The following is a 6,031-nucleotide window of genomic DNA, read 5'->3' on the forward strand; positions in this document are numbered from 1 at the left end:
TTTTCAGTTGCAATGTAAAATATGTTGTACCGTTCTAGTTACTTGGGTTATGATTATTTGGCTGGAAGTGACTAGTTGTCTGTTTAATTCTCGTCGGTGTTTTGGGTTTATTGCTCCGAGTTGTAGTGTTTTGTTTCGAAGGGTGAGCCGGGAGCACAAAGTATAATAATAGTAACCCCCTACGGCCCAGTGGTCTGGGGTAAGTCTTCCGATTGGGCGCCACGTCGGTGATGTGTGTGGCATAAATAGTTTAACGTGGAATCCGAACCACGTATCGTTTCTGGTGAACCTTCACATCACAGAGAAGTGGAGACTAGGTTATTCTTGGTACTCTCTGTACCACCTGGCCTGATGTCATTATAAAGTAGGTATAATATTTGCAGCAAGCACGTGTACGAGACCGTGGAGCTTACTTTTTGAGGCAGTGGATATTTCCACATGATCGTTACTAACGCCACATTTTTAATTCACTTGTTGCAGTTTCCGTGTGAAGGAAAAAATAACGTTTGCACTCTAGAGTCGATCAGGTGTTGGGTGTTCTTTACGTTTGTGCTCGCGTCGCTTGGAAACAATATGTGTAACATTTCAAATGCCCTGCCGTCCTAGTTCTGCTTGGTAGATGTCAGAAAAAAGTCTCGAAACCCCTGTCGCTGCCGTTCACTGTGACTGCAACGAACGAAGCAAAACGTCGCATTTTCATTACTTTATGATTATAGTTTTTTAAAAAGTATTTTCTTTTCAAAATCGCTACACCATATATAGCCTTGATAAGTTCCGAATTATTAAATGTAGTGAACCTGCCTCCGTAGCCGAGGAGTGAACGGAGTGACGCTATTGCGTCAGTGACAGTATCCACTGCCGCTTTTTAATTACTGAGTAGCACTACAGACTCGACACTGTCTTAAAAGTGTTTAAGACTTGCTAATTTATAACAAACGTTAAATGCATTTTTCAGTCCGTTGAAGAACCAAGTAACATGTCAGTCCGAAGACTTGTGACCTAGGATCGCTGTTTTCAAGAAAACCCGGAAGTTCAAAGTTTCAGTACTGTCCCCAGCTGACAATCCTGGACGCGGCAGGAGAGCGGCTGCTGTTGGGTTGACGTAATGTACACAGGGTAGTATGCCCTGTTCTAAAGACAGACCAGCTGTCATAGCTTTGAAGAGGTTCAAGCTGCGTCAGTAAGTGAAACCATCTCATGTCTTCAGTGCAGTGATACTTCCAAAATAACGTCGGGAAAATTCTTTATTTGTGTGCATGGCATCGGCAATTTCCGTATCAATAGTTATTCATATTGTTACTATGTATTCAACTACTGAAGATGATTTCTTTTTCCTTTATTGAATTTCGATTCCCCCCCCCCCCCCCCCCCCCCCCCTCCTCCAAGGGGGTGTGCTGGCTGCAGCTTAGTATGCTGCTTTTCAGCCTACAGAATTTTTAAAACACAAGAAGATAAGAAACAATAAAAACAGGCACTAAAAAGGTGACTTAAATTGTAAAATGGCGGAAAATTGTGGAAAGTTAAAAAATAAAACAAAGGTTGGGCGATGCTAATAAAATACACAGGAAGCAGACAGGTAAAATAGTAGACAGACAATTAAAAAACACGGCGACAGTCTGGTTTCTGTTCGCAAGAGATACAAAATCACACCCAGCGACAGTATGATGTCCGTTAGCAACACTTCGGAAAAGACGCACAACACAATCGCTGGAAACACTGCACTAAAAAGTCACGAAGATGACACACCACAGCCAACAGCTGATTGGAGGGTGGGTGGGGGGCGGGGGACCTTGACGGATGAGGGGAAAAAAAGGGGGGAAGAGAGGAGAAACGAAAAGAAGGGGGGGGGGGGGACCGACGGAGGGAGAGGACTCGTAAGGGGTGGCAGGGCAGACGCGAGAGGGAATGGGGGAAATCAGAAGAGGGAAATGCAAAAGGACTCGGGGGGGGGGGGGGGGGGGAGAATGGAGGCAGAGAGAGGGTAGGCAGGGAAAAAAACAGGATGAAGGAGGGGGGGGGGGGAGCCCAGGAAAAGGACAGAGGAAGGGAGGGGGAGGTGAGGATCAGAGTTGATAGGAGGGATAAATGGAGGGAGAGAGGGCATCATCCGGGAGGAGGAGTTGACGGAAGCCACCTTGGGAAAGGAGATGAAGCGTAGAGATGGTGGATGGGGGTGGGGGACAACAGTGAAGGCGCGACAGAGGGCGGGGGTTGGAGAGGAGGAGAGCAACCAGGGAATGAGGGGGATCAAGGTGGCGGAAGGTGCAGAGGACAAGGATATGTTCGAGGAATAGCAGCAGATGGGGGAAACGAATAATTTCATAGAGGATCCGCGTGGGGGACGGGAGAATTTTTTTTCTTTTTTTCGTTGCAATGCACTTTTAGTTTCATTAAGTTTAAACATAGCCAATGGTGGTATTTTCTCTCGTCACCTTTTGCTTTTAGTGTGGATATTATGTCTGCATTTTCTCCTCGGCAGCGAAACTCTAAATAAATTAAGAAAAAAGATGAGACTATAACTGGCGAACAGTGACGCAACAAGGCTGACCATGTAGTCGTATTTTCAGATGACCTATAACAGTTCGTTGGGCCGCTGCTGGGCGGAAGGCAGCGAGAGGCAAAACTTCCCACCACGTTCCCTCGCAGTGATTTCAGCTGCGTACTGTAGGTATTAGAGAGAGAGAGAGAGAGAGAGAGAGAGAGAGAGAGAGAGAGAGAGACGCCACTGTCTGTGCTGCCATCTCTTGCTTCCTCAATGAAAGTAGCCAATGAGTAGCCAGTAACGCAGCGAGCCAAGAAATGGATCTGATTAATGAAACAGCTTGTGGTTGCAATCACATGTGTTACTATCTCCAAATCAGAATGTATTCTCCAATACAATGACAATTAATACTTACTTACTGGCGAGATTATGTCCAAAACTTGTTCTTACATGATGTGTTCTCGTTGAAAAGGACATGATGAGAAGTCATAAATATCGCAGAAATGTCAGCTTGTGTTACTCTGGCTTCCCTTCAAGACGAATAAATCTTTCGCCTTTTACTAAAGATTTCCGTGGAGGGGAGCATTAAATGAGTCTATAACTAATTTTTCTCAGTGCTCGGCATATGCCGAGCCACAATTTCAATTCTAACTTAGGTATCATGATGAATACAGATAAACTGCTGCGATGTTATTGCGAGTGTTAGTGACGTTTGAGAGTTAGTGACGGTTAAGCTCTTTTCTCGGAATAGCGCCTAAAACGCGTTGTTCGAATCCGAAATAGCGCGTAACCGTTTTTGGTCGTCGGCGGTCTGAGCATTCACACTACACGACACGACACATCGCGTCGAAAGAACGTCGTGACGTTGTAGCTGTAAAATACACACGAGAGGCGTTATTTCGTTAATCATGGTAGATCGTCATAAAATGCTGAAATTTAGTTAAAAGCAGCTTGCAATATCTGCTGTTGCACTTGATGAGGAACGAGAACAGTGAGCAAAACGAGCCGGTGTTAGAATAAAATGTTAAAAAATCGAGACTGTGAAGAGGAGTTCCACACACTTTCCAATGAGCTAAAGAGGAGTCATCGTTCTATAAATATTTCAGAATGCCAAAACAAGTTTTTTTGTACCTGTTAAGAAAGATACAAATGAAAATTACAAAGAGAAATTTAAGATTTAGGCGTCCAATATCACCACAGCAGAAGCTGATGGTTTGCTTAAGGTATGTCTGCATGGGCCATTTCGGTGAACTAAACAAAACAAAGATGGAGGTGCTAATTTCCGGCAGCAACAGGGAAATATCACGTGACTCCTTCAATGGCCCGTGGAGGCATACTTCTCGAGAAACCTTGACGTGACGTTCTGCTGACGGCGTGTGTAAATGCTGCCAGCAGAGGAGAATCTTTTGATGTGACAGTGGCGTTCTGTCAAGTGTGGATCCACCTTTAGGAAAGCGGCTGCGATTGGGTTGACGTAATCTCTCACTCTTAGTATGCACTTCTCTAAAGACATTTTCTTTAATTCAACTAGGTGAAAATTCCAGCTGTAACTGAATGGAAGACGTTCAAGCGACGTAAATGAATGAAATAGTCTCACGTCTTCAGTGTGCTGATACTTCCAAAATAACGTCGGGCAAATTCTCTATTTATGTACATGGTATCGGTAATTGCTGCATCAATAGTTTATTAGTATTGTTACTATGTATTCAACTACAGAAGTCGGTTTTTTTCGTTGCGATGCACTTTTCGTTTTATTCAGTTTAAACGTCGCCAATAGTAGGATTTTCTCTCGTCACCTCTTGCCTTTAATACCTGTGCATTTCCTCCTTGGCAGTGGAACTCGGAGAGAGAGGGTGAGACACGCGCCATTGTCTGTGCTGCCATCTCTTGCCTCCTCAATGAAAGTAGCCAATGAGCAGCCAGTAACGTAGCGAGCCAAGAAATGGATCTGATTAATGAAACAGCTTGTAGTTGTAATCACATGTGTTACTATCTCCAAATCAGAATGTATTCTCCAATACAATGACAATAAATACTTACTTACTGGCGAGATTATGTCCAAAACTTATTCTTACTTGATGTGTTCTCGTTGAAAAGTACACGATGAGAAGTCATAAGTATCGTAGAAATGTCGGCTTGTGTTACTCTGGCTTCCCTTCAAGACGAATAAATCTTTCGCCTTTTACTAAAGATTTCCGTGGAGGGGAGCATTAAATGAGTCTATAACTAATTTTTCTCAGTGCTCGGCATACGCTGAGCCACAAATTTAATTCAAATTTAGAAATTATGATGGAAAACCGCGGAAATGTTATGGCAAGAGTTAGTGTCTGTTAAGCTCCATTCTTAGTATCGGGAAAAACGCCTAACTGGGGAATAAACTCGGGATACCATGGCGACCTCTGGCCGGTTACCGAGCTTAATCGGAGAATGTTTTCAAGATGGCAGGAATAGTGATAGATACAGACAATGACGATATTTCGCTTATCAAAAACGAAGCCGCACTTCGCCTTTTAATGAGACTATAGAAATAAAAGAACAACACGAGACAAATTGTTTCACAATTCAATAGAAATTTAAAAAGGTAACTGGCCAGTCACTGTTTTAAGTGGTGTGGTTCTTTGATTTGATTATGTCTGTTGTGGCACAGTCTGCTAAATAAAACGAAAGAATCATTTTCACTACTGCAGCACATGCCAGATAAACAAGGCTATTGCACGATTCGTCATTTAATGTGGCTAATTTAGATAATTAACACGGTGTAAATGAACAGTATTATTTTAGAAAACAGACAAATAGTCTCATGGGTCCGTCATATATTCCAGGTTCTCACGTAAAACATTGAAAAAGACGAAGTGCGGCTTCGTTTTTGATAAGCGGAAAATCGTCATCTTGGAAACATTCATCGGTTAAGCTCGGTAACCGGCCAGAAGTTGCCAAGGTATCCCGAGTTTATTCTCCAGTTAGGCGTTTTTACCTATACTAAGAATGGAGCTTAACACACCCTAACTCTTGCCATAACATCGCAGCAGTTTCTCTGTATTTGTCGTGATATCTCAGTTTGTATTGAATGTGTGGCTCGGCATATGCCGAGCACTGAGAAATACTGTTCATTTACACCGTGTTAATTATCTAAATTAGCCACATTAAAATGACGAATCGTGCAATAGCCTTGTTTATCTGGCATGTGCTGCAGTAGTGAAAATGATTATTTCGTTTTATTTAGCAGACTTTACCATAACAGACATAAACAAATCGAAGAACCACACCACTTAAAACAGTGACTGGCGAGTTACCTTTTTAAATTTCTCTTGGATTGTGAAACAATTTGTCTCGTGTTGTTCTTTTATTTCTCTCAGCAATGATTCTGTTCCACCAACGAACCAGCTACTACTGATATTCAAATATTGCGCTTCTGATGATTTACTTCGGTCCATAAGAAACTTCATTGGTATTGGCAAAGGGACATCCAACAGTATTGCTAAAAGGATATGTATGATACAGGACAGAGTCTACGAGAGATAGATTTTGTTAATTTTTTTCAGTTTTCTG

The 6,031-nt window shown here is 42.6% G+C and overlaps 2 non-coding genes across 2 annotated transcripts; both read left to right on the forward strand.

The window, feature by feature from the left end:
* The first annotated feature begins 2,998 nt into the window (after nt 1–2,998).
* Nucleotides 2,999–3,117, forward strand: LOC126476626 (U5 spliceosomal RNA). Its single transcript, XR_007587112.1, has one exon. It is a non-coding gene; the product is annotated as a U5 spliceosomal RNA (small nuclear RNA).
* Nucleotides 3,118–4,623: 1,506 nt separating this feature from the next.
* LOC126476629 (U5 spliceosomal RNA) lies at nt 4,624–4,742 on the forward strand. Its single transcript, XR_007587114.1, has one exon. It is a non-coding gene; the product is annotated as a U5 spliceosomal RNA (small nuclear RNA).
* Nucleotides 4,743–6,031: the final 1,289 nt, after the last annotated feature.

This window comes from Schistocerca serialis, chromosome 4 (genome assembly GCF_023864345.2).
Source record: "Schistocerca serialis cubense isolate TAMUIC-IGC-003099 chromosome 4, iqSchSeri2.2, whole genome shotgun sequence".
Classification (NCBI taxonomy): Eukaryota; Metazoa; Arthropoda; class Insecta; order Orthoptera; family Acrididae; genus Schistocerca; species Schistocerca serialis.